Here is a 12148-nt window from a genome sequence, read left to right on the forward strand (position 1 = left end):
TTTAGAGAGAGAGGAGAGAGGAAGAAAGAGAGAGAGAAGGTAGGAGGACCAAGAAGTCTCCTACCTTCCCAGGTCAGGCTGATACTTTTTAAAAATTTCTTGAACCTGACCTGTTGTGGTGCAGTGGATAAAGCGTTAACCTAGAACACTAAGATTGCCAGTTTGAAACCCTAGTCTTCCCAGGTCAGGGCACATATGGGAGTTGATGCTTCCTGCTCCTCCCCTCTTCTCTCTCTCTCTTCTCTCTAAAATGAACAAAGTCTTAAAAAAATGTATTGGGCTTTGGCCAATTGGCTCAGTGGATAGAGTGCACAACGTGTGAACGTCCTGGGTTTGATCCCCAGTCAGGCAACACATGAGAAGTGACCTGCTTCTCTCCCCCTTCTCTCTCTTTTTCTCCCACAGCCAGTGGCCTAATTGGCTCAAGCATTGGCCCTGGGCGCTGAGTATAGTTGGGTTGGTCCCAGCATCATTCTCAGGTGCTGAAGATATCTCAGTTGATTTGAGCATCAGCCCCAGATGGGGGTTGCCAAGTGGATTCCAGTCACGATGCATATACAAGTTTGTCTCTATCTCCCTTTCTCTCACTTAAAAACAAAACAAACAAAACATAAAAAATTTCTAGCTTGACCAGGCGGTGGCGCAGCGGATAGAGCATCGGAATGGGATGCCAAGGACCCAAGTTCGAGACCCTGAGGTCACCAGCTTGAGCACGGGCTCATCTGGTTTGAGCAAAAAGCTCACCAGCTTGGACCCAAGGTCTCTGGCTCCAGCAAGGGGTTACTTGATCTGCTGAAGGCCCACGGTCAAGGCACATATGAGAGAGCAATCAATGAACAACTAAGGTGGCACAATGTGCAACGAAAAACTAATGATTGATGCTTCTCATCTCTCCGTTCCTGTCTGTCTGTCCCTGTCTATCCCTCCCTCTGACTCTCCTTCTCTCTGTAAAAAAAAAAAAAAAAAAAAAATTCTAGCAGAGCTGAAAAAATACTAATGCCATAAAAAAGCCACTAAGTCTGAGAAATTGCTAAGAGAGGAAGCAGAATCGGGGAACAGAGGAATTCATGTAGAGAAGTTTTAGGGAAGGAAGAGTAGTTCTCATGGTGCCCTGAGCTGAGAAGTGAAGCATAGAAAGAGCCAGAAGGGTCCCTGGGCAGCCTCAGACCCATGGCTGGGGGTTAAGTAAGGACTTAAAACACACGTCTTTATACATTATGAGTAAATACCAGGTACAGGGTAAAATGGACACTGTCGATGCGTAGGGAAAGGATACACTCCATTTAGTGCAGTAAGGCAATCTGCTCTTCTTTTGGACATAAAGCCGAAAATCTCTCAATACAAATAAGGTGCAGGTGGGTTAACGAGTGCAGATAAAAACCAAACCACTGAAAAGCAGTATAGGAAATGTTTGTGCTTTTGGGGTGTGGAAAGCTTTTCTGAAGTAGAAAATAAACTCTGGATAGCTTCCCCCAACCTTTTTTACCCTGGAGGAATCTTTTTGAAATAAAGAAAAAAAATTTTTTTTTTTAAAAACTCTCTTAAGGCAAATATATTTTTATAAATAACTGGCATAAGCCAAATAAGATTTAATTTTTCTAAAAGTTGGCTTTGTAGCCTTTTTTTTTTTTTTTTCAGAGACAGAGAGAGAGTCAGAGAGAGGGATAGATAGGAACAGACAGACAGGAACAAAGAGAGAGATGAGAAGCATCAATCATCAGTTCTTTGTTGTGACACCTTAGTTGTTCATTGATTGCTCTCCCATATGTGCCCTGACCATGGGCCTTCAGCAGACCGAGTAACTCCTTGCTCGAGCCAGCGACCTTAGATCCAAGCTGGTGAGCTTTGCTCAAACCAGATGAGCCCACGCTCAAGCTGACAACCTCGGGGTCTCGAACCTGGGTCCTCCGCACCCCAGTCCGATGCTCTATCCACTGGGCCACTGCCTGGTCAGGTGGCTTTGTAGCTTTTTTATTTTTTTTTGTATTTTTCTGAAGCTGGAAACGGGGAGAGACAGTCAGACAGACTCCCGCATGCGCCAGACCAGGATCCACCCAGCACGGCCACCAGGGGCGACGCTCTGCCCACCAGGGGGCGATGCTCTGCCCCTCCGGGGCGTCACTTTGCCGTGACCAGAGCCACTCTAGTGCCTGGGGCAGAGGCCAAGGAGCCATCCCCAGCGCCTGGGCCATCTTTGCTCCAATGGAGCCTTGGCTGCAGGAGGGGAAGAGAGAGACAGAGAGGAAGGAGGGGGGCGGGGTGGAGAAGCAAATGGGCGCTTCTCCTATGTGCCCTGGCCGGGAATCGAACCCGGGTCCCCTGCACGCCAGGCCGATGCTCTACCGCTGAGCCAACCGGCCAGGGCCGGCTTTGTAGCTTTAAGTAAAGATTATAAATTGATATTAACTGTTACACGAAAATTGATGTTAATCTAAAGCTTCCAATTATATCAGACAATATTAATACAAATATGACTAAAATTACAACTTTATGTGAGACTTTGAAAAAACTTTCTCCTCGTTCTTCTTTCGAGGAGTACGCCTGCACCTTTCCCTTTCCCTTTCTCCTCCTCCTCCTTCTACTCCTCCTTCTCTTCTCCCTGGCATGTATTCCTTGCCCCTCTCTTTCTCCTAAGCCAGGGTCTCAAACTCGCAGCCCGCGGGCCGCATGCGGCCGGCCGAACAATGTTGTACTGATTTTTTTTTGTTTTCAACTGCAGTGAGAAAAGTGTTGCGTAACAGTTGCCTTTTGTAGACCTAGTGCGGCCCGCCGAACGGCTGTGATCTTGCTCTGTGGCCCATATACTGAGTTGAGTTTGAGACCCCTGTCCTAAGCTCTAAGTGACCCCATGAGACCTGCAACCAGGGGAGCAGTAGGCAGCACTTATCCTGGGTTGACCCCCTGAACCTGTCTGCAAGGTTCCCTTTCCTCTAACTTTTTTCCTGTACTGCCAATAAAGTCTTCCTTTACTTGCTGAAAAAAACCCCGAAAACAGCCTGACCTGTGGTGGCGTAGCGGATAAAGCATCGACCTGGAAATGCTGAGGTCGCTGGTTCGAAACCCTGGGCTTGCCTGGTCAAGGCACATATGGGAGTTGATGCTTACAGCTCCTCCCCACCTTCTCTCTCTCTCTCTCTCCTCTCTCTCTCCCTCTCTGTCTCTTTCTCTCCCTTTCTCTCTCCTCTCTAAAAATGAATAAAAAAAAAAGAAAAAAAAAAGAAAATATTTTCTTAATGACATCAGATTCAAATATAGATATACCAGGTACAGAATTACTGTACACACATGTTGGTTTCTTGACCTCTCTTATAGGTCTGTATATACTAGATTAAAAGTATAATTTTTAAATTTTTTTTTTTAATTTTTATTTTTTACAGAGAGAGAGTGAGTCAGAGAGAGGGATAGACAGGGACAGACAGGAACAGAGAGAGATGAGAAGCATCAATCATTAGTTTTTCGTTGCGACATCTTAGTTGTTAATTGATTGCTTTCTCATATGTGCCTTGACCACGGGCCTTCAGCAGACTGAGTAACCCCTTGCTGGAGCCAGTGACATTGGGTTCAAGCTGGTGGGCTTTTGCTCAAACCAGATGAGCCCGTGCTCAAGCTGTCGACCTCAGGGTCTTGAACTTGGGTCCTCTGCATCCCAGTCCAACGCTCTATCCACTGCGCCACCGCCTGGTCAGGCTAAAAGTATAATTTTTGGCCCTGGCTGGTGGGCTCAGTAGTAGAGTGTCGGCCTGGCATGCAGGAGTCCCAAGTTCAATTCCCGACCAGGGCGCACAGGAGAAGCACCCATCTGCTTCTCCACCCCTCCCCCTCTCCTTCCTGTCTGTCTCTCTCTTCCCCTCCCACAGCCAAGGCTCCATTGGAGCAGAATTGGCCCAGGTGCTGAGGATGGCTCTGTGACCTCTGCCTCAGGCACTGGAATGGCTCTGGTTGCAACAGAGCGACGCCCCCGATGGGCAGAGCATCGCCCCCGATGGGCAGAGCATCGCCCCCTGGTGGGCATGCCAGGTGCATCTCGGTTGGGCGCATGCGGGAGTCTGTCTGACTGCCTCCCGTTTCCAACTTTGGAAAAATACAAAAAAAAAAAAAGTATAATTTTTGAAACTATAAGCACAAGAAGCACAGGGAAGGCAGGCCGTATTTTGATGGCTAGCATTTGTACCCAAACTGTGCCTCTGTTCCCAACTAGTGTTTATAATAGGCAAAGAACTCTGACAAACTGGGAAAAAATAATTTAGTAGGAAAATGAACAAAAGATGTAAGCAGACAATTTATGGAAGGAGAAATACAGGTGGTATGAACACAGTGGATAAAGCATCAACCTGGAATGCTGAGGTCTTGAGTTCGAAACCCCGAGCTTACCTGGTGAAGGCACATACGAGAAGCAGCTACTATGAGTTGATGCTTCCTTGCTCCTCTCAATTTCTGTCTCTTCTCTAAAATCAATAAATAAAATTCTTATTTATTTATGTACTTTTAAAAGATTTTGTTTATTAAGTTTTATGGGTGGGTGGAATGAGAAGTATCGTTTATAGTTGCTTCACTTTATTTTATTTTATTTTTTTTGTATTTTTCTGAAGTTGGAAACAGGGAGGCAGTCCGACAGCCTCCCGCATGCGCCCGCCCGGGATCCACCCAGCATGCCCACCAGGGGCCGATGTTCTGTCCATCACGCCAGGCCAACGCTCTACCATTGAGCCAACCGGCCAGGGCCACTTCACTTTATTTTTAAAAGATTTTATTTTAATTTTTTTGTATTTTTCTTTTTTTGTGTGTGTGTGCCTTGACCACAGGCCTACAGCAGACCAAGTAACCCCTTGCTTGAGCCAGTGACGTTGGGCTCAAGCTGGTGAGCTTTTTGCTCAAACCAGATGAGCCCTCGCTCAAGCTGGCGACCTCAGGGTCTCGAACCTGGGTCTTCCGCATCCCAGTCCGACACTCTATCCACTGCGCCACCACCTGGTCAGGCTGTATTTTTCTTAAGTTGGAAACGGGGAGGCAGTCAGACTCCCGCATATGCCCAACCGGGATCCACCCAGCATACCCACCAGGGGGCGATGCTCTGCCCATCTGGGGCATCGCTCTGCTGCAACCAGAGCCATTCTAGCGCCTGAGGCAGAGGCCACAGAGCCATCAGCACCTGGGCCAACTTTGCTCCAATGGAGCCTTGGCGGCGGGATGGGAAGAGAGACAGAGAGGAAGGAGAGAGGGAGGGGTAGAGAAGCAGATGGGCGCCTCTCCTGTGTGCCCTGGCCGGGAATCGAACTTGAGACTCCTGCATGCCAGGCCGACGCTCTACCACTGAGCCAACCGGCCAGGGCCTCAAGATTTTATTCCTTTTAGAGATGGAGGGGAGTTCAAGGAGTCGGAAATATCAACTTGTAGTAGTTGCTTCTCAAATGTGCCTTGACTGGGCAAGCCCGGGGTTTCAAACAGGAGACCTCAGCACTCCAGGTTGACACTTTATCCACTGTGCCACTACAGGTCAGGCAATAAATAAAATTCTTTTTTTTTTTTTTTTTGTATTTTTCTGAAGCTGGAAACGGGGAGAGACAGTCAGACAGACTCCCGCATGCGCCCGACCGGGATCCACCCGGCATGCCCACCAGGGGCGACCGCTCTGCCCACCGGGGGGCGATGCTCTGCCCCTCCGGGGCGTCGCTCTGCCGCGACCAGAGCCACTCTAGCGCCTGGGGCAGAGGCCAAGGAGCCATCCCCAGCGCCCGGGCCATCTTTGCTCCAATGGAACCTTGGCTGCGGGAGGGGAGGAGAGAGACAGAGAAGAAGGAGGGGGTGGGGGTGAAGAAGCAAATGGGCGCTTCTCCTGTGTGCCCTGGCCGGGAATTGAACCCGGGTCCCCCGCATGCCAGGCCAACGCTCTACCGCTGAGCCAACTGGCCAGGGCCTATTTTTTTTTCTTTACAGAGACACAGAGAGAGTCAGAGAGACGGATAGATAGGGACAGACAGACAGGAATGGAAAGAGATGAGAAGCATCAATCATCAGTTTTTCATTGCAACACCTTAGTTGTTCATTGATTGCTTTCTCAAATGTGCCTTGACCTTGGGCCTTCAGCAGACCGAAATCCCTTGCTCAAGCCAGCGACCTTGGGTCCAAGCTGTTGAGCTTTGCTCAAACCAGATGAGCCCGGCTCAAGCTAGCGACCTTGGGGTCTCAAACCTGGGTCCTCCACATCCTAGTCTGATGTCCCATCCACTGCGCCACCGCCTGGTCAGGCATACTTTATCATTTTTTAAAGAGCATTATTTGAACAGTTAAATTCAACCAAGATACCTAAGGTTTTGCTTAACTCTAGTTATTGAAAGGCACAGGTATGTTTGGATCTCAGGTGCTGTGATTCCTCCCCTAGTGGGGCAGAGAGGATCTTCTGGCACATTGAACACTATTGTCAGCTGTCCCTCAGTGAAACCCAAACAGGAAATAGAAGGGAATCCCTTATGTTATTCAAATTGCCATGCAACACTGGAAAAGTTTAAAGTATACAGCTTAATGATTTGACTCATATCAGTGTTTTTCAACCACTGGTTCATGGACCATTTCGCGGAAATTTTCATGCTGGTTCACAAAAGAGTTAACCACCCTGATGTTTTACGAGATTATAGACTCACTGATCTTAGTCGAACTCATATTTGCTCAGGATGATTTCTGCCTTAGTGGTCCCTGAAATAATTCTATTTTCACTGGTCCCCCAAGTATAGAAAGATTGAAAACCACTGACTTAATATGATGGCATAATTAACACAGTAAATTTAGTTAAGACCAACTCCTACCACTTCCTATCCTAGCTTTAAATTCTAACTACTTTGGATATAAAACGGCAATAGATTATTTGTACTTATTTTTTTTGGAGGGAGGGGTAGATGCCCCAGTTCTGATTCCTTAGTATTTCTGCTAATTTGTTTCTGTTGGAAGCATCAATGTTGATAAATGGTTTCTAAGACAAATTAATTAAAAGAGATACAGTGAGCCTGACCTGTGGTGGCGCAGTGGATAAAGTGTCGACCTGGAAATGCTGAGGTCGTTGGTTCGAAATCCTGGGCTTGCCTGGTCAAGGCACATATGGGAGTTGATGCTTCCAGCTACTCCCCCCCTTCTCTCTCTCTCTCTCTCTCTCTCTCTCTCTCCCTCTCTCCCTCCCTCCCTCTCCCCCCTCTCCTCTCTAAAATGAATAAATAAAAAATTAAAAAAAAAAAAAGAGATACAGTGAAACCAAGGAGCATATGTGATAAGATTCAATGATAATCAGGTTTTTGAAACTTTTAAAAAATCAAGTAATAAGGCCTGAGCTGTGATGGCACAGTGGATAAAGCATCGACTTGGAATGCTGAAGTCGTTTCAAAACCCTGGGCTTGTCTGGTCAAGGCACATATGGGAGTTGATGCTTCCTGCTCCTCCTCCCTCTTTATTTTTCTCCCCCCTCTCCTCTCCTTTCTAAAATGAATAAATAAAATCTAAAAATAAAATAAAGTAGTTATAAAACATACTGTGTATTTAACTCTTGCAGCAGTGGTTCTTAAAGGGTGGGTCAGGGACTGGTGTCCCCAGTACCCTTTCAGGGTTCCTCAAGGTCGTAGCTGTTTTTATTAGAAAACTATACTACTAAGATAGTAAAATATTAGTATTTATTTGCCTTTCCACTTATTCTCATGAGTTTTGTAGAGGCCACGTGTGATGTGTGCACAACAGATTAAATGCAGAAACAGATGTGAGAATCCAGCTGTCTTCAATTAAGCCAGCCAATAAAGATTTGCAAAAAATGTAAAGCAGTGCAAGTCTTATAAATATTTTGTTTGGCAAATAAAGTTATTTTTCAAACGAATGTTATTTATATTAACGTGATTTATTTGGTAATTTTTAATGAATTAATTTATATTTAGGTTTCCTAGTTTTAATTTATAATACTATAAATAATTAGTAACTATATCCATATAAATAGAAGCTCTTTGGGGTCCTCAGTAATTTTCTGAGAGTGTCCTGAGACCAAAAGGCTTGAAAACTGCTATTCTGTAGTAATTGGCTTTTTTTCTTTTTTTTTACAGGGACAGAGAGCGAGCCAGAGAGAGGGACAGATAGGGACAGATAGACAGGAATGGAGAGAGATGAGAAGCATCAATCATCAGTTTTTCGTTGCGACACCTTAGTTGTTCATTGATTGCTTTCTCATATGTGCCTTGACCACGGGCCTTCAGTAGACCGAGTAACCCCTTGCTCAAGCCAGCGACCTTGGGTCCAAGCTGGTGAGCTTTGCTCAAACCAGATGAGCCTGCGCTCAAGCTGGCAACCTCAGGGTCTCGAACCTGGGTCCTCTGCGTCCCAGTCCAACTCTATCAACTGTGCCACCGCCTGGTTAGGCCAGTAATTGGCTCTTTTCCTTTATGTACTCAGTGTATAGCACTGGTTCGAAAACTTGAGAATGCATCAGTCACCTGGAACACTTGTTACAATACAGGTTGCTGGGTGCATTACCCAGAGTTTCTGATTCAGTAGTTTGTTTGTTTTTTAAGTGAGAGGAGGGGAGATAGACTTTCACGCATGTGCCCAACTGGGATCATTCAGCAACCCCCGTCTGAGGCCGATGCTTGAATCACCAGCTATTTTCCCGGGCCAACATTCGAGCCAATAGAGCTACTGGCTGCGACAGGGGAAGAGAGAGAGAAGGTGGGGGGGAGAGGAAGAGAATCAGATGGTTGCTTCTCCTGTGTGCCCTGACTAGGGATCGAACCCAGCATGTCCACATACCGGGCTGATGCTCTATCCACTAAGCAAATCGGCCAGGACCTGATTCAGTAGTTCTGAGGTGGGACCTGAGAATTTGTATTTCTAACAAGTTCCTGGTTCCTGGGTGGTGATGTTATTGGTCTGGGCAATACATTTTGAGACTCACTGGTATAAAATGTTGCTTATAAGGAAGAAAACTTGCTTTTTTAGTAACTGCTATGTAAGGAAATAGGCATTCTCCCCCTTTTTATTATAACTGAGGAAACTGATACTTAGAGGACTCAGGAAAATACAATATTAATTCAAGTCTATGACTTAAAAGCCTATGCTCTTCACACAACCCCCTTGCTTATCTTTTTAAAATATAATTGAAATAATTTTTTTATTGAGCCTGACCAGGCCGGTCGCACAGTGGATATAGCATCGGCCTGGGATGCTAAGGACCCAGGTTCTAAACCCGACATCACTGGCTTGAGCGTTAGCTTATCCAGTTTGAGCCTGGGGTCACTGGCTTGAGTGTGGGATTATAGACATGACCCCATGGTCGCTGGCTTGAGCCCCAAGGTCACTGGCTCTACTGTAGCCCCCCCCCGCCCCGTCAAGGTGCACATATGAGAAAGCAATCAGTGAACAACTAAGGAGCTACAGCGAAGAACTGATGCTTCTCATCTCTCTCCCTTCCTGTCCATCTGTCCCTATCTGTCCGTTTCTCTCTCTCGTTAAAAAAACAACAACACATTTTTTAATTGATTTTAGAGAAGGCAGGAAGACGAGAGAAATATTTGTTGTTCTACTTATTAGTCCATTTATTGGTTGATTCTTATACGTGCCCTGATAGGAGATCAAACTTGCAACCTTGGTCTATTGATTACACCAATTTCCTGTTCCCACCAGTAGCAGCATAGGAGGATTCCAATTCCTTGACATCCTCACCAGCACTTGTGTTTTTTTGTTTTTTGTTTTGCTTTTTCTCACTAACATTTGTTTTTTTTTTTTTTTTTTATGTAGCCATCATAGTTGGTCTGAAGTAGTATCTCATGGTTTGTTTTTTGTTTTTTCTTTCTGAAGTTGGAAACAGGGAGGCAGTCAGACAGACTCCCGCATGTGCCCGACCGGGATCCACCCGGCACGCCCACCACGGGGTGACGCTCTGCCCATCTGGGGCTTTGCTCTGCTGCAACCAGAGCCATTCCAGCACCTGAGGCAGAGGCCACAGAGCCATCCTCAGCGCCCAGGCCAACTTTGCTCCAATGGAGCCTTGGCTGTGGGAGGGGAAGAGAGAGACAGAGAGGAAGGAGAGGGGGAGGGGTGGAGAAGCAGATGGGCACTTCTGTGTGCCCTGGCTGGGAATCGAACCCGGGACTTCTGCACGCCAGGCCGACGCTCTACCACTGAGCCAACCGGCCAGGGCCAGTATCTCATGGTTTTGATATGCATTTCTCTGTGAGCTAATATTGAGCAACTTTTTAGGTGCTTATTGGCCATTTGCATATCTCCTTCAGATATTCAGATTCTCTCCCGTTTTTTGTGTATAATACGAGGAAGAGGTCTAACTTCATTCTTTTTATGTGGATAGCCTGTTGTCCCAATACTGTCTTTGATTATCTTCCAAGTGTCTCCTTCTGTTATTGATAGATATAGTCTCATCTGTGTTTTTGTTTTCTTTTTTTCTGATTCTGATTTTGATGGGAAAGTGCGATGTTTAGATGCTTGTCTGATGGGGGAAAGTATTTCCCTTTTTTTTCCTTTTTTTTCTTTTTATTTTATTTTTTTGTATTTTTCTGAAGCTGGAAACGGGGAGAGACAGACAGACTCCCACATGCGCCCGACCGGGATCCACCCGGCACGCCCACCAGGGGCCACGCTCTGCCCACCAGGGGGCGATGCTCTGCCCCTCCGGGGCGTCGCTCTGCCTCGACCAGAGCCACCCTAGCGCCTGGGGCAGAGGCCAAGGAGCCATCCCCAGCACCCGGGCCATCTTTGCTCCAATGGAGCCTTGGCTGCAGGAGGGGAAGAGAGAGACAGAGAGGAAGGGGGGGGGGTGGAGAAGCAAATGGGCGCTTCTCCTGTGTGCCCTGGCCGGGAATCGAACCCGGGTCCCCCGCACGCCAGGCCGACGCTCTACCGCTGAGCCAACCGGCCAGGGCCTCCCTTTTTTTTTCTTTTGAGTTTTTATTAGAGTTTATTTGAACCAGACTATTAACATATGCCAAGAAGCAAGATCTCAAGTGCTCCAATTTTTTTTTAATTACGTATTTATTACGCATAACATCTTTTCATGTTGCTTTGTATGCTGAAGTAACAGCAATATGACAAGTTGCATTATCAGAAATGTGTGATCCAGGATATACATAGTAAGTAACCTTCCTTAGATTATCAGTAATCTTGTGGGGGTGTATTTTTGTTGTTGTTGTTTTGTTTTTTCATTTTTATTTATTGATTTTAGTGATAGAGGACAGAGAGGAGGAGAGAGACAGGGACATTGCTGTGTTCCAATATGTGCCCTGACTGGGGATCAAACTGGCAACCTCTGTGCTTCGGAAGATGTACTAACCAACCAGGCTATCCACCCAGCCAGGGTTGTGGGTTGTTTTTTTAAAATGGCTTTTCTGTTCGAACAAACATGTCTTAAATAAGCACTCTAGCAAAACAAATGAACAAAACTAAAACTCATAATACAGACTATACATTGTTGACTTCCAGAGGGGAAAGGTTGAAAGGGTGAGGGAGGTCAATTGTATGGTGAAAGATGGTAACTAAACTTTGGTAGTGATCACTCTGTAGTGTATACAGATGTCGAATTACAGTGCTGTTCACCTGAAACATATGTTATATACCAGTTTTACCTCAGCTGTTTGGTTTTTAGCGAGAGATGGGGACGGGGGGAGGGACACACAGGGACAGACAGACAGGAATGGTGAGAGTAGTGAGGAGCATCACCTCATAGTTGTGGACCTTAGTTGGTCATTGATTGCTCTCTCTTATGTGCATTGACGGGAGAGCTTCAGCTGAGTCAGGGAACCCTTGCTCAAGCTAGCGACTATGGGGTCATGTCTATGATCCTGCACTCAAGATGGGTGAACCCACTCTCAAATTGGCGACCTTGAGGTTTCAAACCTGAGTCCTCGGCGTCCCAGGCCAATGCTCTAGCCATGTGCCACCACTGCCTGGTCAGGCCCTCAGTTTTTTTTTGTAAAGGCACTCAAAGGAATCATTCAACAGTGCCTGCATTTTAGCATCCAAGTTAAGATAGTTTCAAAAGATTTCAGGAGTTTTTGTCTCTACCCTGTTTTCCACTAGTTGTCCGTGGTGGGAATAGTTTTGATCCTGAGGTTGGGAATTGGGTGCCTGTGGAAGGAAAGTACTTGTCTTTCTGACCTCTTTAAGGTAGTGGTCCCCA

The 12148-nt window shown here is 46.4% G+C and overlaps 1 protein-coding gene across 5 annotated transcripts in view; it reads left to right on the plus strand.

Moving 5' to 3' along the window:
* Positions 1–12148, plus strand: part of QRICH1 (glutamine rich 1) — a 46678-nt gene that overhangs the window by 12954 nt on the left and 21576 nt on the right. The window lies entirely within an intron of this gene.

Source organism: Saccopteryx leptura, chromosome 10 (assembly GCF_036850995.1).
Source record: "Saccopteryx leptura isolate mSacLep1 chromosome 10, mSacLep1_pri_phased_curated, whole genome shotgun sequence".
NCBI classification, from domain to species: Eukaryota; Metazoa; Chordata; class Mammalia; order Chiroptera; family Emballonuridae; genus Saccopteryx; species Saccopteryx leptura.